This window comes from Sturnira hondurensis, unplaced genomic scaffold (assembly GCF_014824575.4).
Source record: "Sturnira hondurensis isolate 20B ecotype Veracruz unplaced genomic scaffold, ASM1482457v3 Scaffold0006413, whole genome shotgun sequence".
Lineage (NCBI taxonomy): Eukaryota > Metazoa > Chordata > Mammalia > Chiroptera > Phyllostomidae > Sturnira > Sturnira hondurensis.
Window position 1 is genome coordinate 6,823,497 of NW_028079044.1, and position 22,450 is coordinate 6,845,946.

At 44.8% G+C, this 22,450-nt stretch overlaps 1 pseudogene; it reads left to right on the plus strand.

The window, feature by feature from the left end:
- The window catches only part of LOC118988974 (40S ribosomal protein S4, X isoform-like), a 48,787-nt pseudogene extending 39,361 nt beyond the window's left edge, over positions 1–9,426 (plus strand).
- The last annotated feature ends 13,024 nt before the right edge of the window (positions 9,427–22,450 follow it).

Consider the following 22,450-nt stretch of genomic DNA (forward strand, 5'->3'; position numbering starts at 1 on the left):
GTTCTGTACATGTAAGGGGGTCGGGAAATGTGGGAGCGTTAGTATAATATTTGGTGAGAATTCTGTCCATGTCATAAGATCCATAGGCCAGAATCCTATCAGGAGTGAGGCAAGGATGCTACTGCTGAAGGGCGGGCCAGAAGTTTGGAGAAATAAGTATGAGGGAACCCACCCAAGAGAGACATAAAAGAAGGCGAGAGGAGAGCTTGGTCTGGCAGGGAGTGGCCCTCAGCTAGCTGAGCTGTCATTCTGATCACCGGGCTGGCCTGGGCCGGAGCTGACATGCAAAATCTGAGAGTCATTTCAAAGATAATTGTTCCACATTATTATGAAGGGACTTTAGTAAGTGACTCCTAAATGCATAGAGAATGCATGTGCCTTAAAAACCATACGCATTCTTGTGTAGTGTTTTGAACTAGTCGAGCATCATCCCAGGAGGGAGTGTGCCACCTTCTGGGCATCGTTTAGGTTGAGGGAGTTTCATGCCCTTTGGAGGCACGTACTTCATGTACAAAGCAGACCTAATATTCCATAAATTGTTGCTATCACTTATTACATTATGTACACTACAAACATCCTCTTGTTAATATTCTTTATAACCCTAAAGATGACTACTATTAGCTACCCCACTTTACAGATAGAACTACTGACTTTCAGAGACGTTAAAGTCGTATGGCTAGTAAGTGGCAGAGCGGAATTCAAATCCAGGTCTAAATCCAGGGTTTCATGTCTGATCGCTAGGATTAAATAGAATATAACATGGCTGGCATTTACTAGGAGCTCAACAGTGTTGATTTTCTTATTTTCTTTCCTTTTCCTTCCTCCCTCTCGTCCCTGGGACTCCAGCCAAATAACTCTCCACCTGTTGTGGGTTCCTTTAGAGATTCCTCTTTAGAGAAGAGCCAGAAAACCACTTACACAATGACTTCTCCAACTGAGGAGGCGGAGGGAGAGAGCTGGTGGTGTGGGGGCTGAAGCCCACTCGTGCCAGCCGCTGCCCTTCTGCCCGCTGTGGGGCTGGGAGAGTTCAGGGAAGGAGCGGACAAGAAAGCCTCCTGGGCTTATGCACCTGACCAAAAACAGGAATAAGAGGGGTGGCCTTTACCGTCTTTCTTCCCATTTGCAATATTTATGGCTTTAGTACTGTTTTAGCAGCTTGCTCACACTTGGAGAAAGTGATTAACATGGCAATATTAACATTTCTCCTCTTTGAGCCAGACAAGCTCTACCAGTTCTTGCCCTTCTCAACAATGAAGTCATTTCCACCCTCATTCTTAAAAATATGTGGCTTCATCAAGCAGACTCTGGTTTCCTCCTGTCCTGAGGGCCAGGTGTCCTGCCTGGGACAATGGGTGAAGGTGGGAGCATGTGGTTCTACATCTTGAAAATAAGACTCTATGTTTTTTTTTAACTTTAGAGGAAAATAGATGCCTCTTCATGGCACCCAGCATGGAGCCTCGGTAATTTCTTTTCTTTTATTTCATTCTTTAAAATAACTGGACAGCTGCCAGGGACAGCTTGTGGGACATAGTTCCTAGTGTCTACTATATTAAACTACTCTGGCAAATCCAGATTGCCACTTGGCATGAGTTTTAGGGCACATCTCTTCTTAGAGCACATCTTGAGTCTCCATGCATGGGGAGCTTGATACTTTGTCTTCTTCATCCAGTTTCCACTTAAAAAAAATTCTAGCAGACTCCCAGAATGGTTTAGAAACTCTCTGTAATCAAATGCTAATAAATGTCTGCATCAGCTAAATGTCCTGCTGATTTGCTAATTGCTTATCATGTGATGGGTGATAGGCCATTTTCCTAGTGATTTTAAGGATCATGATTCACTACCATTAGCCCAGGAAGGCCAAATTCTTTTTTTTTTTAGTTAAAAGTTTAAATTCTGCTCTCTTGACATAACTCATTAAGTTAGGTATAACCTAAATAGTGCCTGTCTGAGAGTTGGAAGCCAATTGATTGGTTAGTTTTTAGAATTTTGGCTTTAAAGGTAGTTGCAGAGCCTCACGTCTTTTCTGTTGCTGTGAACCGTTGTTGGGGTTAAGAGCACCTTGAATTCAGAAGGCCAGACTTTGACCAGGGGCAACTGAGTCACCAAAGGGAGACGTGTTGCATCTCCCAGGTAGCTCAGGGATTTAGAAAATCACTCTCTTCTACGCGCTTTGCATAGGATGAGGCAGCAGAGTGTAGAGAGCATGCAACTCTTTGGGAGTAGGCAACCGTCCTAAACAGCTAATCTGATCAACCAACCCCAGGCCCACAGGGAGCTCATCATGAGAAAATTGAGGAAGAATAATTGGACTCTGTAGAAATTACTTCACCTGCCACATTTTCTTTTAACCTTAAAGAAAAATCTTCCCCTCCTTTCTCTGAACACATCTACTCCTATTGTCAAAACTTGGCAGGGGCCCTTGTCACGTTCTGTTCCTCTTGTGAGTGAAATTGCCATGGGTAAGAGTCTCGTATCTCAAGTAGACGGGGAGTTCCTCAAGACAAAGGGCTGAGTTTCTACACTCCTTTCTGTCTTTCATACACAGTGATGCATAGTACACCATTCATTATTGTGAATGATGCACTATTGTATTGATCATTATGACTAATTACTCATACTTGATGAAAATTCAGTAAACATTAAAAGTACACATGATGCTGCCTTCCCCATGTGTTTGTGTAGAGTCAGGACAAGTGTATCTTAACTCAAGACTCAAAGCTTTTGTGTAAGGAACTTTATAGAAGGTTTATAATCAGAATGAAGTTAATTTAAGTCAGAGAATATTTAGACCTTCTATCATGGGAAAGGTTATAGGCTTTTAAAAAGAAAATACTATCCAGGCATTGGGTGAGTTTGCAATGTCATGTATGAATGACAAGTAGATTTCCCCTTAAATGTCTACGTCTGTTCATTGATGGTGGCATCTTGGATTGCTGATAAGGATCGTGAAGTGTAGTCCAGATCCAGTGGGTCCGAATGCTGTGATCAGTTGACAATGTATATCATTTATTTGAGGAGTGGAGAATGGCAGCATGGGGGCCATGTGTTCATGCAGAATGAATTCAAAGTCTAATAGTAGAAGGGGTTTCTATTCTGCAAAAATCCAATAATCAATACTTTAATCAAATTTGTTTGGTACAAAATATATACCAAATAGATAAATTGTATGAAATAGTTATGTATCAGCCTGCTTGTGCTGCCACTACAAAATATCATAGACTGGGTGGCTTAAACAACAGAAATTCATTTTCTTACACTGGAGGTTAGAAGTTCAAGATCAAGGTTCTGACCAGTTTAGTTCTTGTGAAGGCTTTTTTTCCCTGACTTATAGACAACTGCTTTTTGTATGCATCTGAACTTTTTTTGTGTGTTCTTGATGAGAGAAAAGAGAGAATGATAGGGCCTGATGGATTTAGGGGCCTGGAGGCCCCATCTCCAAATACAGCCACATTGGTGGTTAGGGCTTCAACATACAAATTTCTGGAGGTTGCATTCAGCCCATACATAGCAACATGTGGTACAAAGTGTTGGTTTATGTTTTCTTTGTGGAGGAGGGCATATTGTGGGAGTTATAGTTCTGTACTGATGTGGACACTGACCCGTCAGTGGACAGTGTCCGCGGACAGTGTCTGCGTCATTGTGGATGAAATGAGACATTCGCATGGACTACCAACCGGTGGAGGAAGAGGGACAGCATGGCTTTTTTCTCTCAAGGGGAGCAAAAGCTGCTGCCCTAGCCATGACTGGCCTTTATTGGGTTTCTTCGCACATTCCATGATGGTCCTCATTTACTATGCACAGGTTGCTTTAGGTGGTTACCTTTTACAGAAAACAAAGGAGCCAATGCTGCTAATCACATCACAGAAGAGGAATATTTGCAAATGAAAAGGCAAAAGTGGTTGAACCAGTTACACTCATCTTTGGAAGGTTTAGCATGGTTTTTAGGAAGTTACTTTGCAGTAAATGTTTGCCACAAATCAGGGTGAGGGAGTTTTTAGCAAAAAGCAAGAGTGAAAGCTGCCCAGGTACATAGCAGGCCTGTTCCCCCTTGGGAGAACCTATCCATGGGCGTGGGTCCTGTGCATCTCCAAGTGGGAGCTGGGCCCACGCCATGCAGAACAGCCTCCTACACTATACAGTTTTATCATTTTAAAACGAACAAAATATCAAAATCAGGTTTTTTTGAAGATTTTATTTATTTATTTTTAGAGAGAGGGGAAGGGAGGGAGAAAGAGATGGAAACATTGATGAGAGATATATCAGCTGGTTGCCTCTTATGTGCCCCCAACCAGGCACCTGGCCCACAACCCAGGCATGTGCCCTGACTGGGAATCAAGCTGGTGACCTTTTGGTTCACAGGCCTCTACTCAATCCACTGACCCACAGCAGCCAGGGCTCAAAACTAATTTCTCAATTAATTATTTTTTACATTAGCTGCATTTATTAGTATTAAAGATATTTGCTCTTACAGATTGTTCATTGTAATTCAAGTAATCTACAGAATTCATTTTTTTACATAATTCAGTTTTAAAAATTATATCAAAGAAGCCAATATAGTTCAAAGTAACAGGTAGTAGATGGGTTTATAAATGCGTATTTAACAAAAATTATGTACTTTCTAAATCTTGGCGACACCTTAAAAAGTGCTGTCTTCCAAGTGATACTGACTGCAAACTTTTGCCTTGGAATATGCCTCCACTCCTCTACTGACCAACGTGCTTTATTTTTATATGGGTGTGTGCTTAATAGACTAAAAATATCACGTTTGTTTTTGTGACTGTATCCATTACACTGAAATTAAAAAAAATTTAATTTCTTAAGGTAACACTTCCTATCAGTGAGATTTAAATCTGGGTCCAGGCTTGTTTCTGTTGTGGTGTTTTTATGTGGAGTTTTTAATTTTTCTTCCAAGAAGATTTGATTATTGAAGCAATAAGATACTAGAAATAGCTATTATTACCCATAGAAAAACAGAAATTATATCAGTGTTTTGAGTTCAACCCCATCCAGCTCTTGCTTATCTCACTACCCCTCCAGGGATTTCTATTTCAGAATAAAAGACATTCGAATAACATTTATTCTTTATTATTAAAGTAAAAGCTGACCTTAGTTTTACTGTAACTCTTAGCTGCAAATGGATCGCCTTGCCCTGTGACTGGACTGTAGGACGCCCAACTGGTTGACGCAGTGGATTCTCTTGATTTTAATCACAAACAGAACCTTCATAAAATGTTTGATGAGTTATTGATACAGGGTGCAGCCAAGAGGGGGGCCCCAAAAAGTGTTTTGGAATGATGTCCAGAACTCACGGTCTATAGGAATTATTGGAGAAACATATAAGATGTCCTCACCCCTTCTCTCTCAGGTGTGAGATGGGGGAAGGGACGCATGGAGCAGGAACACGCAGGGCTGTTTTGTACAGCCACAGCCTTGCAGCTAATCCATGGCATGGTCATTTAACGTATCTGTAGCCTTTGGTGGGTCACTTGGATATGTTAAATGGCTGTGGCCAGGCTTGGAGCGAGGGGGCTGAAGTCACTTCCCTCCAAGGTGTAACTGGGGGGCAGATCCCCTGAGTTACAGCGCCTGTGTTGGAGCTTGGAGAAGATTGGCTCTAGGACATGGGACCATACCTGCCCAGACTCATAATGGCAGCCCAGTAAACTTGTAATAATACAGGAATACTGGCAGGTGTAACTGATTGTGGGAGGAGTCAGAAATGGGGGTACAGAGGAAGATTGCGTGGGGATTTAAACCCAGACACAGCAGCCATTGGAGAGGAGAACCACATGCTTTCGGCCAGAATGGGGACTCCCACAGCCATGTGAGAGAGAATCACCATGTAGCTTTGGCAGAGGAGAGCCATGCAGTTTTGGCAGAGTGAGGACCCCTCTTGGTCAGGTAAAGAGGAAACCACACGGCTTTGCCAGAATGGAGATCCCTGCAGCCAGGTGAAGAAGAAAGACACGCTTTTGGTGGAGTGCAGACCCCTGCAGCTCTGGTAGAAGAGGCCCATGCGGCTTTGGGGTGCTCTCTTTGGCCAAGTGGACTGGGAAGCAGGAGAGACTTTGCCTGGAAAAATGGGTACAAAAAGCTCTTGCCAGTGGGCCATGAGAAGGTGCCACACAACTTTGAATGAATTGGAGATCCTGCCTGGATGGTGGCATAGCTGATGGTGGCATAGCTGATGGTGCCAGCGGCTTGGAAAAATGGGCATGTGCTCTTTTCCTGAGTTATGGTACCCTGAATTAGGGCCAGGGGAGAAGGGAGCCCTGTGTGCCTAGGTGTATATCCTAAAGGACTTTGATATTTTAATGAAGATGTTAGGTTACTACTTTAAGTCTGTATAGCTTAAATAAACATTCCCATCCTTTTCACAAATCTCTGGCATTGAGAGATATGTCTTTCCAATTGGTGACTGACGATCGGGCCCAGTAGGGGGCTCCGGACCATATTAGTGTACCATCCTCTGGAGTCCGGCCGGCCTCGGTGTATCTGTTCTGTAACAGTTTTTGGTGTCCCTGGGTGGTCCAAATATTGCCCTCCCCTTGGTTCTCTGTTCAGTAATATTATTGGTTCAGGTCTAGAAAATTATGGGGAAAATTTTGTTTATTCACATTTCTATCTCAAAATGACTTTCCCTTTAATTATTATTAATATGGGAATGATGCAGTCGCTTGTGGTGAAAGTGAAGTACAATGGATTGATGACTGAAATGAGAAAGTATCTGAGAGTTTGGTAAATAAGAAAGCATATTGTGTGGAGAATTTAGCATGCGAATAATCTCATTTTCATGCCTTCAGGCATAATGCAGTATAGTAGGTGAAATTATAATCTAATATAGTTACCGATGTTTGTTATTACAGTAGTTTTCCAGTTACCATACATATCCATTATGATTAGAAAAAAGAAAATAAAAATTACACGTAATTCTACCATGCAATATTCACTGAACTTCTGTATTAATATAGATAATTACTATTAACATTTTAATGTGCATCCTTCCTGTTTTTAAAATTGGAATTACTAATGTATTTTGGAATGCTGTATTTGCTTAATAATGTATTATAAACATTTTTGTACATCATTAAACATTAATTAAATGTAATTCTATCATATAGATACATCATAATTTATTTAAGCAAACTGCTATTGCTAATTATTATTTGCAGTTTTCTGTTATTTCAAGTCGTATTGCCCAAAACATCATATTATATAAATATGGTTATACGTAAATTATTTTTGTTATGATAAATTTCTAAAAGTGAATATTAGGTTAAGGGGAGTCTGAGGTTAAAGACTGTGAATATTTTTATGGATCTTGGTAAGTATTACTTTTTGGAAAGAAGTATCATTTTATGTTTCCATCAATAATTTGAAAGTGTCCCTGGCTCCACACTTTTGGCAATACAGAGTGTTATTGTTTTTTATGCTTGTCAGTTTAGTAGGCAAAAATATGATATAGTAATAGTTACTCACTTACAGACTTGACTGTGGGCTTAGATCAGAACACGGCAGTGTAGAAGGAAGCCTTATCAGTCTTACTGTTCTAAAGACTAACTTTAGATCAAAACCCTTTTGTTAACCCATTCACCAAATGTTTTCTGAGTGCCTCTTCAGAAAGGAAAAAATTAGAATGTGAAATTTCATATTTGGGAAGCTGATAATACTGCTCGATTGATGGTGCATTAGCCCTGTCACACCCGGGGGCTCTCTTGTTTTGTTCTGTTATTTCCTCTCCTTCAGCCTGGCGTCCACTCCTTTTCCCTTTGCTTCCATAAACAGCCTTTCTAGTGTGTTTAACGTATGTGCGTATGCGTGCTTCCTTGAAGAATATATAGTGTTGTGAGGTTATGAGTTTTTGCTTTTGAGTCACATACATTTTATTCACAAATCTTGCATTACTTTATATTTTTTACTACTAAACACTACATTAAAAAACTGTATCCTTGTTGTGAGCAAGTTTAGATTTTTGTCTCTAGTTGCTGCAAAAATTCCACAGTGTACACCTGGGATCCGAACAGGGAGGAAAATGTTTGTGCCCAATTCATGGCATGCTTATGTGAATATTTATGTACTACTTGAATAAAGGGGATTATGATTAGTTATGTGGATACATATGTCTACAATGGGCTTATACATTTCTGAGAGAGTTTCAGGAACTTTAGGAATGCCAAATTATTAGCACTTGCTTACAGCTCAGTAATCCTGTGGTGGGGGTAAGACTGTCTTTCCACCCTGCACGTACATCTAGGGGCACATGTGCACCACGCTATTTACTTTGGGTAGGGGTGCAGGGGTGGGGTACTATGGTGTGCCTCTCCCATCCTGCCATGTGGTACTGTAGCCAGGAATACAATACCACCTTGTGCCTTGTATCTTGAGTTTCATTCACAATGTCTGACATCTAGGAGTCACTCAAAAAATATGTTGAATGGCCCAATGAAAAGAAATCAAAGATTAACCTTACGGCAATAGAATAGGGAGACACGGATCCCTAGTACTTACGCAATAAGGGATTTCAAAACAAACAAATAAACAAACTTGTAATTCCACATGCAGCATTCCCACGTGTACTTTTGTCCTTTGTGAGTATTTACAAAATACACTTCCGGGGCAGAGCATCCAGATCGGTGCGCCAACAGCCGCAAACCCTTGCTCTTGGAGCAATGGGAGGGCGTGGTCCTCTCTCTGTGCCCAGCGCCACCCTGGCTTGTGGTGCCAAGATGCATCCGAAGTGTGTAGGTAGCAGCCCCAAAGCATTGGCTGCTGGGTAAACCGACCAGTGTGTTTGCTCCCCGGCCATCCACGGTCCCCACAACCTGAAAGACTTCACTATTCCCTAACGGGAGATGGAGTAAAAGAGATTTGCAGGCAGCGGTTTGTTAAGGTTGATGGCAAGGTCCCCACGGAGGCAACCTACCCCTCTGGTTTTATGGATTTCATGAGCATTGACAAGATCAGAGAGCATTTCAGTCAGATCTATGACACCACGGTCTCTTTGCTGTTCATCACATCACACCTGAGGAGGCCAAGTACGAACGGTGCCAAGTGAGGAAGGTCTTGGTGAGCACCAAAGGGATCCCTCATCTGGAAACACCATCCGCTACCCTGATCCTGTTGTCAAGGTGAACACCACCCTTCAGGTTGACTTGGAGGCTGGCTAAATTACTGCTGTCATCAGGTTTGACACTGGTAACCTGTGTCAGGTGATCGGAGGTGCTAACCTGGGGATACCAACAGAGGAGGCGCTGGTTCTTGGACGTAGTTCGTGTGAAAGATGCCCACAGCAACAGCTTTGCCACCCAGCTCTCCAACATGTTTATTATTGGCCAAGGCAGAAACCAGGGAAAGGGGATCCACCTCCCCATTGCTGAAGAGAGAGACAGGAGACTGGCAGCCAAACAGAGACTGGCGGCTCAGTGAAATGAGTTCTAGGTGACATCATGGGAAGAGCCTTTGTGCTTAGTTAAAGATAATACAACATGGGAAAAAAATCCTAGTCTCCCTAGTCCTTTTTCAATTAGGTGAAACTGACAAAGTTGAAGCTAATGAAATGTGCATGAAAGTGATATGTGCCATTTATATGTCCAGGCATGTAAGGCCAGTGTGCCACCTCCAAGCTCTTTTTTTCCCTTCCCTGGCAACCCAGGTCACATGTTCCAGATTGTGCAGACATGTGATGGCAAAGCATAAGACAGTCTTGGGACTGTTTGGAGAGACACGTCAGCCGCCCCCCCCCCGCCCCGCCCGCACTCTTGTCAGTCCCCGCTGGGAGGGAGATTGGAAGTGTTGGAGAGGGGATTGCCTGTTCAGCAGCGTGGCCAGGAAGCCCTTATGAGATGTTTCAGTTGAGAGCGGAAGGCCTGAAGAAAGTGAGCGAATTCAGGCATCTAGGATAGGCGTATTCTCAAGAGACAGAGCAGCAAGTGCAAAGGCCCTAGGGTGGAACTGAGTTTGGTGTGTTAAAGGAAGCAGGACACAGTGCGGGTAGTTGAAGTAGAGTGAACAGATGAGAAAGTGATAGAGATAAAGCCACACCAATGTCTGGAGGTGGGAGAGAAAAAGTTGTGTAAGGTCTTGAGGTCAGTGTAAGGACTTCGGCTTTCACTTTGAGTGACATGGGGGACATTGGAGAGTTTTTCATGTAGGAGTGACACGATCTCACTTATATTTAACCAACACTGAGAATAGACCAAGTGTAGCAAAGGGAAGAAGCAGGGTGTGCTGTCAGGAGGCGGCAGCCATAATCCAGGCAGGGGGTGGTGGTGGCCTGAATTAGGATGGTAACAGTAGAAGTGGTACGAGGCAGTCAAATTCTGGGTGTATTTTGGAGGCAGAGCCAATAGAATTACGGATCATTAGATGAAGGGCATGAGAGAAAAGGTCCAGATGACTCCATGGTTTTTGACCTGTGTAACCGGGAGAGTGGAGTCGCTGTTTGTTGAGATGGGGAAGACTGGGGGAGGAGCAAGTTTGGGGAGCTGTCAGGAATTCAGGCTTGGGTGGGTTTGGTTCGAGATGCCCATGGAATATGCGAGTGCTGATAAAGGGAGATGTCGCCAGGGTGCATTGGCAAGGAGACCAGTCTGGTGGGAAGGACAGAGATGATGCCACTCTTTACCTGGGACATGGAGGTCCAGGTTCTTTAAGGAGAGACTCAAATACTAAGAGCACTTGGGAGCCTGTTCCGTGAGTTTTGCTGGTCAGGCTGGCCCGGGATTGGGTTTCCCGATTACTCGGCTTAAGCTGAGTTTCTCTAAAACTAGCTGTTGATCTAGCAGCAAATGGATTTTCACTCGAGCACTATCCACTGGGCAGTGAAAATGTCAGAATTTCATAGTGTTCGTGTGAAAAATCATCTAAAACCACCATCCTCAAAGCTTCTGCTTCCTTGAGTTTGGGATTTTAAGGCAAGACAATTTATATTTGTTCCTCCAGCATAAAACATTGCATTTCCACATCAGAGTTCTGTTTGGTTTCTAAATCTGTTACCATAGCAAGAACTATATTCCCCAGCTTTCCCTGGTTGCATTGTTTATATTTCTTAGCCAAGAACATCTAAACCTTTTTTCTTTACTCTCACTTGGAACTTCTGCTTATTTCAACTCTTTGCTTTATGAAACATTTATATATCGCGTGCATGAACTTTATGTGGGGGAATCTTAGATGCCAACCGTCTTCTTTTTGAAATGACGAATGTCAGCCCTACACCAGGTGCCACACATTCCACTTCTAATTGTCGCACATGTGTTGAACTTGACAGCACCCTGTCCCTGGCTGGTAAACAGTGATTCATTCCGTATGCTCCAGTTCTGCACAAGTGTTATTTTTGAATAACACTCAGAACTCACTGAAATTTTCTGTTTTGTCAGTTGTTATTCCTATTTATCTCCCTGTTCATTTACATGATTCCTTACTTTGTGGACTAATTTTTTAAAAGATTTTGTTTATTTGTTTGTTTGTTTGTTTGTTTTAGAGAGCAGGAGGGAGGGAGAATGAGAGAGAAACATCAATGTGTGGTTGCCTCTCAAGCACCCTCACCGGGGACCTGCCCCGCAACCCAGGCACAGGCCCTGACTGGGAATCAAACCAGCAGCTCTTTGGTTCACAGGCCGGCACTCCATCCACTGAGCCACACCAGCCAGAGCTCATTTTGTTTTTTGACTTCTTCCTGGTGTCCTGTTTTTGATTTCCTCTGTTCTCTTGTCGGTCAGAGCGGCGCTTCTCCCCCTGAGAGGAAGGGCTCCGCATTGCTCCCTTGACCCCAGCAAGTCATACAACTCAGGGGCTTGGCTGGGCGGCCCCAGGTAAAAGATTAGGAGGAGGTTTTGCTAAACAAACTGAGAAATGCTCTGTGTTGGAGCAGTTCCTGAAGCGCAAAGCCACAATCAGCCCAGAGTCGACAATGAAATTGAGGGAGCCAACACAAGTCTCCAAGGTCCTTGGTTCTGGAAAAGAGAGGGGCCATTTCTTAGATCAGCGTTAACTGATCTAAGTGGTGGGCAGGGCCACTGTGTGCTATGTCTACTGTGCCGTGCACCAGGGTGCCCAGCTGAGGGGCAGACAGGGTCTGGAAGGCAGCTGGTGGGCTACCATGCACCTACTTTTGATGGTTAATTTCGTGTGTCCACTTGACTGGGCCATGGGGTGCCCAGATATTTGGCCACACACTATTCTGTGAGGGCGTTTCTGGATGAAATGAACACTGGAATCCGTAGAGTGAGTAAAGAAGATTGCCCTCCCAAATGTGGGTGGGCTTCACCTAATCACCTGAAGACCTGAGTAAACAGAAAAACCAAGTAAGGGAGAATTTGCTCTCTGCCTGACTGGCTTCCAGCTGGGACACTACCCTTCTCCTGCCTCTGGAGTTGGACGGCAACTTACACCATCAGCTCTCCGGGTCTCAGCTCAGGGACTCAGATTGGAGCTATACCGCTGGTTCTCCTGGGTCTCCAGCTTGTGGACTACAGAACTTGGGACTGCTCAGCCTCCCTAACAATGTGAGCCAATTCCTTCTAAAGGGATACGTTGATGATACACTACCTGAGACACCGCCCAAGGAAGAGGTGCCTTCTGCTAATTCACACAGTTTCCCTCTGGAATAACCAAGGCTCTGACAGTGGGTGTAGAGTTGGGTGTGAAGACGTAGGAAAGGGGTTGATACATGTCATTTGAAAAATTATAAGGGGGGACCCAAAAAACTGGAATTATCTTCTGAGGGTGGGCCTCTTATAGCACATACAGGTCTCCTTCACCAGGTGAGTGCTCTAGGAACCCATCTGTGTCAGTGCGCCAGCTGGCAAAGCTGCATTCGGCTGCAGTGAATTTTTTTGAAGACTTTTTCGGTGCATTTTCCCATTTCATGATGGGGGACTTACAAGCTCACCTGCCTACACCACACTGAGCATTCAGCAGTTTTTGACCAAAAAGGGCATGATTCCGATGCTCCACCCCCCATTCACCCAATATCATCCTGAGCAATTTTTTTTGTTTCCCTAGATAAAAAAAAAGTCCTCAAAGGGAAGTGTATTGCCCACATGGAAGAGGTGAAACAAAAAACAGAAGCACTAGAAGGCATCAAAACTGATGTGTTCACAAACCGTTTTTGAGCAGTGGAGAAAATGTCCCAATAGGTGTATTACATCAAATGGAGAGCACTTTGGTGACTGAAGTTTAAACATGTAAGAATAAATACACAATTTTTTCAATTAGCAATAATTACATCTCGAATAAACCTCATTGGCTATGATACAACCACTGTGCAAAGCTAAAATAAATACAAAATTTTTAAGAAATAAATTCCAGGTTTATCTGCCCCCCGCCCCCATGTCCTCCACTCCCACGTAGCCTGGAGTTTGGTGGTTGTTTACAGCCCCTGTCTCAGCACGAATCGTCATACTGGTGATTTTGCAACCCCAGAGGGATGGGAACAATTAAGGGTGTTACAGTTTCTCTGCTCGATTCCGCGTGCCCTTGAGAATACCTTTACTAGTCAGAGAGCGAGACAGTAAGATAACAATGAGTGATATCCCGAAAAAAATCATCACACTTTGTGTTTGGGTGGGGCAACGTGTGCTTTTTAAAACATCTTTGCTTCACTGTTTTGCTTTGTTTCCTCGGTTTCACAAAGGGGTGTGGCTGATGCTTGTCATTCTTACTCCAAAGGCACAGACACAGAGCTGCAGAGGGACACTTGGATAGATAGCCCTGTGGCTGGGTGGTGGCTGGAGGTTGGGCTTCTTTTCTAGTTGAGCTTCGGTCTGGGCTCCGGGGCTCTTTCCAGCCGTCCTCGCAGGCCTGACAGAACACTTAGAACACGAGTACCTTCTTTCTAAGCATTTCATTTCTTGGAGAAAGCAGAGTAGTATAACCAGCAGCGTGATTTCCTTAAAGAACGGACACTGGAGAGCCTGGCTGGTGCAGATTTCTTTCTCCCCCCTGAGAAAATGACCGTGTTTATTTGGATTGTAGTTATATGTGTGAATTCAGTTCTCTGCTCTCACTGTTCAAAGTCTCTTCTCGGCACTGCGAAGGCAGGAACCCGCACTCGCACACGCAAATACACATGTGCACAAACATGCATCTCAGGACCATCCTGTTCCATCGGGTTTCTAAACCAGTGCTCGGACTGCACCTACCCCGGACACCATCGGATTACACAGGTCACTGTAGTAGAGGGTAACTGTGAGATGATGTTGGCCTGACATGTCCTCAAACTACGAATTACAGTTGCTGCTCACTCGCCGCGGGGTAGTGAAAAAGAGCAGCGATACGATGATGCACTTGAGAGTTCTTTGTGCCCCCGGGGAGGAGATGAAAGCCAATGAACCAGGGAACGAAGGTTTTGTTGTTGTTTTGTTTTCAGCTGCTGCCCAAATCGGTTTCACGATTTCTTTTACTCTTATGTAACCTTTCCTCTGGGGCATTTAATGCAGCTCACAGCAGCAGCATCTTCCTCAACTCCCGCTCTGGAAAGACCACCTTGGGGGAAGGCTGTGTTATATGTGTGCGTATTCCTAATGGATTCCCCAACCATTTTCTAAAGTTTTGTGATATTCACACATCCTCCCAGGAGGAGGGTTAGTGGAAATTCTAGGCCAAGAATGTTTAGGAGAAAACTGTAGAAGCAATCAGTTAACCCATCAGAATTTTCTTTACCTGACATCATTGTGTACCCAAAGTCCAGTTCTAGGTCTCAAGGCTGTACCCTGGGAGGGACAGGAAGGAGAGTCAGACTCTTGGACTCCAGTGACTTTGCATCCTCCTTAAGGAGATGAGACAATTAGGGATAAAGGAATAGTAGCACTGTTTACCTGGTCACACTCTCCCTCAGTGTGATGCAGGCTTGATGGGGTCCACAGTAGAATTCTCTGCAAGCTAAGGAATTCCTAAATTTTAAGGAATTTCCTCTCTTCACCAGACCTCTGTTTGTCATGGTTTAGGTCAGTGCTTTTCAAACTTGGATGTTCTTATTAATCCCCTGGTGATCTTGTCAAACGGCAGATTACCATTCAGTAGTTCTGGAGTAGGGACAGACATCCTGAATTTCCAGCGAGGTCTTGGGCGAAGCTAAAGCTGCCGGTCCACAAACCACACTATGAATAATAAATGCCCCAAGCAAAGTTAATCTCTCAGGACCTCCACTTCTTTCCTGTTCTTTCTCTTTTTGCCACCACTGTGTGACCGTGGCCTCTACCCCCTATTGCTACCATTTCCAGTCTCATTCCCCTTCTAGTGCTGAAAGTGTGTGCAAGGTTGGTCTTCTGTCACTCAAACCTGCTTTGAGTTTCCTTGGCCACCTTTAAGTGGCCTAGCTGCTGGTTCTTTTTCAAGTCCCCCAAAGATATCACTTTCAAGTTCCAAGGAACTTGGAATACGTATCCCAAAAAGTGGAATTCCTCAGCTATGCTGAATATTTCTCCAAAGACTGTGGTGGTCTTTGTCACTGCTTCTTCTTGCTGGGCGATGTTATCTCACAGGATATCAGAGGTAGCATTAGCCCTAGAATGTTATTCAGGGCTCCTCATGGCTAGGCAAATAGGAGTCATACGCTACTCTCTAGCTTTCCAAGGACCCAGAAATTAATGCATAACTTAGGTAGTTGCCATGACTCTCACTGCAAAGAGAACAAATAAAAATTGTGTGAGACAGGCAGACAGGCGCTGAGATCCCGGATACTGTTCTACTGGCCGGTTACATCAGAATAAGCCAAGAAGCAGCCTTCAAATACACATTCCCAGGGGCCTCACCCCCAGCCAATTGGATCAGCGTTCCTGGGGGAGGGGAGCAGGATTCCAGTTGTCATAAAGCACAGAGGGCCTAGGGGCTTGCTCTGTTGATGAGCAAATATGAACACCTTCTATTTATCCAGGCACTGAAAGAGGGACTGAGTACCTACCACGGGTCAGACATAACACAAACACAGCTCCTCCCTTTTCGCCTTTCCCAGCTGGAAGTGGAAAGTAAACAAAATAGAAATAATTGCAAATAATGAGCGTTAGGAAAGACAAAAAACAAGGTGACGAACTCTGGGTGAAGCAGTCGGTCCTTTAGATGACCCGGTTAGTGGTGGTGTCTCTGGGGCAGTGGCAGGGAGCCTGCGACCTGGAGGGGTGCGGACTGCCCCGCAGCACGGTGGCGCTGAGGCCCAGAGTGTCGGGTGTGGCTCCCCCTGGTGGGGAGGGCATGCTCTGGCAACTTCTGTGGATGCTACCAGAAAAAGACAAAGAAACGACTCACCACTCCCTTTCCTGCAAATTAATCGGAAATTAAAGATTCTGTCCCAGGTGGCAAAGGCAAAGGATTCCATTTCTGCCACTTTCAGAGCCTGTCTGCTCTGCTGCTAAAGCCAAAAGCTGGGGTCTCACTGAGTACACTGCTGAAGACCCCCATGCTACTCCTTGAGGGCTGCCTGGACGGTTGGGGGGCCTGAGAGCCACCTGCAGAAGCCCCACACTCCGCCTGTGTCTTCTGGTGAAGACAATCACCAGGATGACAACCCGTGCTCCCTGTGTGACTCTGGCCTGAGCCTCGGACTCCGTGTCTGCACAATGGCTGAGAATGCCTGTGCCATAGTCATCGGTTCAGTAAGATCGTGAGCCTCGTCCATGTCAGTTCTTGTCCAGTCACGTGTGACCGTGGTACTTTGGAAGGGTCCGTTCTGAAAGATAGTGAGTGTACTTCAACTTTCGCTTTGTCATTTTTAATTATACGGTGGCTTCTTACAACCCCAAATCCCAGGTGATATTAATGCTGCTAGGAGACTGTTTGCTGCAGAGAAGTCTTCCTAATCAAACTGGCACCCCCTCGGGGCAGCTGATTTCTGTGTTAGGCAAAAAACAATCTTAACGAACAAATGTGTGAAGAGGCATTTTCACTCGTGAGGCCCTTAACCGTGTCTGTGTCAGACAGCCCAGCCAGGGGACTGAACACTCCCAGCTGTCATGGGCCTGGTCTGCACGGGCCAGGGCGTGTGCCCCTGGACTTTGCTTGGTGGTTCAGGCCTGTGAGGCGGTTCCTGCTTTTAGCACTTCCTCCTTTTCCTTCCTAAACCCCTGGGGTTACAGCTTCTCAAAGACACTTCCAGGGACCAGGGCAGGCAGGCAAGATGGTGGACTTCTGGGATGTTTGTGGTCTGTCGCTTTCCCATTTAACCATCTCTGCAGGAGGTGGCTTTCACGCTTCTCCTGAGTTCACACCAGAATCTGGGCACCTCCAGGTCTGAGCTCCAGAGGCACCCACAAACCATTGCTGCGCTCCCACGACACTTGCCAGATGTGGGGGAGGGTTCATGGGTGAATGAGACAGGTCCCTGTCCTCCAGAAAGAAAAAAATCAATCAGTATCCAAGTAGGTATAATAAAAAAAAAAGACTATGATAATGACAACAATACAGACAAAAAAGAAGTGCTTTGTTATAAATGGAGCTGTATTAGTTTCCTATTATGGCCACAGATTAAGTGGTTTAAGCAACAGAAATTTATTATCTCACAGGAGGCCAGAAACCTGACACGGGACTACAGTCAAGGTGTTGGAAGGGCAGTGTCTCCTCCAAATGTTCTAAGGACAGTCTGTTCCTCGACTCTTCCAGCTGCTGGTGGCCGCCAGCGTTTCTTTACTTGTGGCCTCATCACTCCAATCCCTGCCTCTGTGGCTTCAGTGCCCCCTCACCCCCCGCCTGTGATACCTCCCCATGCCTCTCTCCTGTGAGAATCGATGTGATGGCCTTTAGTGCTCACTGGGGTAAGACAGGGGGATTGTTCTGTCTCACGATCCTTCATGTAACCACGTCTGCAGAGCCCCTCGTTGCCACATAAGGTAACATGCACAGATTCCAGGCGTTAGCACATGGCTATCTTCTGGGAAGTCATTCTTCAGGTGCCACGGTCATTCTCCCACTCCCTTCCCCCAATCTCATAGAGCCACGACGTCCAGTGTGGTAACCACTAGTCACATGTGGCCATCGAGCACTTAAAATGTGGCTTGTCTGAACGGAGATGTGTTGTGAGTATAACATACATGCTAGATTTTGAAATCTTACTACCCAAAAATGCAAAGCGTCTCATTGATTTTTTATATTGATTACCTATTGACATAACATTTTCAACATATTAGGTTATAGAAAATATATTATTAAAATTAGCCCTGGCTGAGGTGGCTCAGTGGATTGAATGCCGGCCTGTGAACCAAAGTGTTGCTGGTTCGATTCCCAGTCGGGACACATGCCTGGGTTGTGGGTGAGGTTCCCATAGGGAGCATGAGAAAGGCAACCACCCATTAATATTTCTCCCTCTCTCTTTCTCCCTCCCTTCACCTCTCTCTAAAAATAAATAAATAAAATCTTAAAATTAGTGCCACCGGTTTCTTTTGACTTTTTAAATGCAAGTCCTAGAAACATTCTAATTACCCCCATGCCTTACATTTGTGGTTTGTCCTGTGTTTCTGTGGGACGCTGCTGTGTACCATCGACAACAGGAATTCTCAAACTGCCGCCCAGCAGAATCGCAAGGGGAGTTTTTACAAGCCCCGATGTGCATGGCGCACTCCAGACTTGTTAAATCCAAACTCTAGGGAGAGGCCCAGGCATCCGCGTGTTTCAAACCCTGCAAGTGATTCCAATATGCAGCCACAGTTGAGAATCCAGGGAGTAGAGACCTGCAGGATGGTCGAGAGTCAAAACAGCATTACCTACAGAGTCACGAGCAGTGCTATTTCCACAGCAGCTGCTGCCGGGAGCCCGAAGACATCTGGGATCTCAGCGTTCTGAGGGGCAGGCTGGCAGTTAGCCCAACCCTTCCCTGGCAATTTCTGTCGTAGTACTTGGCAGGACAGAATACAATAAAAGCCAGCAAGCTCGTAAATGGTCCATCTGGGGGGCTGGATCAAGGCAAAGCACTTCTACAGCAGCTTACCGTGGAAGTGTGTTTTAGAAGCTCCCCACAGGCAGAGGCACCGCCACCTACGCCTCTAAGAATTCCCGGCTAATCCTAGCACCACACCCTGGCTGTGTTTGCTGGATCTGGACTCAGCGTTAGGGAACAAAGCTAAAGTCCAATGCACTTCTGCTGAGTTTTGACGTATTGCCTGGAAAATTGGCCCTTGGTGGGCAAGATAGGGTGTTTCCATCACTGCTTGTGGTACTTGCCACAGTGCAGATATTACAATGAGATGAACCTCAGGCTTTTCCCTGCAGTATGATCGCTTGCATCTGGCATCATCAGTGAATAAATCCATCATCTGAGTGTATTTTGAGCCTAACTTGTTAAAATACCAAATTACCCTCCTTCAATAGTTTTGAAGATTTTCCTAAACTATGCAGCACTCTTTTTACTTCCAAACTAGCATATACTAAACATTAATTAATATTTGCAAAAGACAGTGGTCTTGAATATGTGTTGTGGGTGGCAAGACATTCCAAATAAGGGGGATAAACACATCTCAACAAAAGCCTCTAGCGGGCTTGTTCCCTGCCCCTTCTTCCCCGATTTCTTTATTGAGTGTTAACTTGAGGTTAGGAAGTGGTCACTGTCTTCAGGGAGTTTAGGGGCCAGCAGCGGGAGAAAACACTACAGGGTTTATGACTGGTGACCGGACCTTCCTCCCCCTTTTGCTCCTTCCCTTCTCCTTCTCTCTTGTGCTGTGTGTGTGTGTGTGCGCGCTACATACATCTGCACTGTTGATCTCTGCACACCATTGGCTTGGATGCATGGGCCCCCTATTGTGGATGTTTCCCAACAAACACGTACAGTACCATACATGTATCTTCTCTTCCTTATGATTTTCCTAATAACATTTTCTTTTCTCTGCCTGGCTTTATGGTAAAAGTACAGTATATAATACATACAACATGCAAAATAGGCACTGATTGACTGTTTATGTTATCAGTAAGGCCTCCTGTTAGCAGTAGGCTCTTAGTAAAGTTTTTGAGAGTCAGAAGTTATACAGAATTTTTGACTGTGTGGGGATGGAGAGGGGTTGGGAGCCCTAACCTCCACGTTAAAAGGGTCAACTGTGTATTTGCACACATGCACACACATGTACACATATGCACACACATGCACACACACGTACATACATATATATATATGTATTAGGTAACTTACAAAGATACATACAGAACAAGGTAAAAGAATTTGGCCCTGGCTGGCGTAGCTCAGTGGATTGAGCGCGGGCCTGCAAACCAGAGGATCTTGGTTTGATTCCCAGTCAGGGCACATGCCTGGGTTGCAGGCTGGTTCCCTGCAGGCCAACGCCCAACAGGGGACGCACGAAAGGCAACCATACATTGATGTTTCTCTCCCTCTCTCCTTCCCCTCTAAAGATAAATAAATAAATAAAATCTTTAAAAAAAATTTGGAGGGAGAAATTTGAAAGTAAGAAAATTATGAAAGTCAGATTAGTCAACAAATTATATTCCTTAAGTCTTGTCTAAGTAGCTGAGTGTGGTTACAAGTTTGGATCTGACTTCCCAGCAGCCAGTGCAGAGAGAATACACAACCAATTGCATAATTCACAATATTCGTAAGATTAAAACCTGAATTGCCAAGAAACCCCATGGATTAGGCTGCAGAATCATAATAAGGCATTGTGGGATGTGCTCAGCAATGTCCTCAATAGCATCTCTTCTTGCACCAAAAAGTTCTGTATGGAACAATAGAAATCTCTAGAGTTGGAGAAAATACGAAAGAAGGAATACCACTTTCTATCTGGAGCTAAAGTTTCTGCTGGGACTGGGCTGGGTTAGTCTGAGCTTCCACCTATACTTTTGGTTGAACATTCTCTTTTCAGTGCCAAGCTAGAGGTATGCCCTGGCGGTCGTGGGAGTGGAGAAGGATGCTCACCATTGCCCTCACTGGGGAAGTGTGGGCTGATGCCAGGAACCCAGAGGAGAGGGTGCCCACAAGCAGATCCAGTGGAAAAGGCAGGGAAGGCATTCAGCGCATGAGACAATGGCATCAATGGGACACAGAGGTGTGGAGAGTGCTGACAGGGAGCTCTGGGCCGTTTGGCAGTGGAAAAATACATAAGGCAAGGTGTGGTGGGAGGTGGAGCTGGAGAAGTAGGCCTTAACAGAGAAGGGATACACCCTTAGGTAAGTCCCCATTGCATGGAGTGGGTTCTGTGGGCAGGCTCAAGGTTTTTAGGGAGGGGAGGTGCACTCGGCCCCTCAGGGGAGCTGCTGCAAGGGCACCTGCCAGAGTGGCAGGAATTACACAGGGAGGGGCGTGAAGTATTAGGAGCAATGTTTCTACCTTAGGGGTCAAGCAGCTGGACTTGACTTTTAGCTGGTTCACTTGGGTAGTTGCATGGAAAGCAGATTTGAAAGAGGTGATGCTGGAGTAGAAGGCCCTCTGTTAAGTGACTGTTTGTTTTTTGTCTGTTTTTAATAGCCAAGTGAAGTTCCTGGCACCACACATGACCTTAGCAACATAAAGAAACATTATTCATTTAATAATTATCCAGATCAATGACCAAAATTAGAAACTGTGGGGACTAAAATAAATTAATATTTTCCCCACCTTCTACGCTCTTCTAGCTGGAATAATAATGAAATTAACAGAGAGATTAACAGGAGAAAGTAAAATTTTAATAGATGCTCGTGGGAAATTAACATGTGCATGAACATTCCCAAGGCCGTGAGGCAACATTGAGTATGCACGGCATTTTGGACAAAGGAGGAAAGGAGGAAATGGGTTTTTCGAAGTGTGGATGGGTGAGTCCCAGGTAGATGAGAAAGATGGGAACGTACACAGCAGACAAATTCTTGCCTGGTGACTCAGAAACAATGGGACACTGGGGCATCTAGCTAACAAGCTGCCTGGAGCCTCCTGTAATTCAAATTAGGCTAAGAGAAATCCTAGTTTTTCTATGTAAATTTCTTGAGCAGGAAAGGAGGCTCGAGTGTTATTTAAGTGTTTCCCCCCTCAATGAGCCTTTTGTTTCTTAATTACAGCTTAAAATCAATATCCCCAAAAGGCAAAACTTTTGGTCCCTTACAAAACATTAAAACCTCACCAAGGCCATGTAGACCAGTGGTGAGTGGCTGCTAGTGTACGTGCATTTGTGGAGAGATTTATTATCTTGGGTTCCTTTCTTCCTGGTCCTCCCCACACAAGTCCATTCCTCCTGTCAGCCATCCACCTGTCTTATATTATCTACTTGGGTGTTAACTCATCAGAGAGAGTTAGCGGAGAAGGGGGCAGATTGTTTTGTTTTAGAATAGGACTCTTGAAGAACAAACCTGTGATCGAGAAAGGAAAAGAGATGTAGAGATTGCTATTTCCAAAATAAGAGGCTGCCCAAACGTAGTATCAGTAACAATAAAGTTGCATTTCTGCAGGTAATTCGATAAAGCACTTCATGTGCATTATCTCGTTAGCTTCCGGAGGTTAGATGATTTGTTCGAAGAGAAGAACTACCAAGTGGCAGAGATGGGACTTGGATTTTCC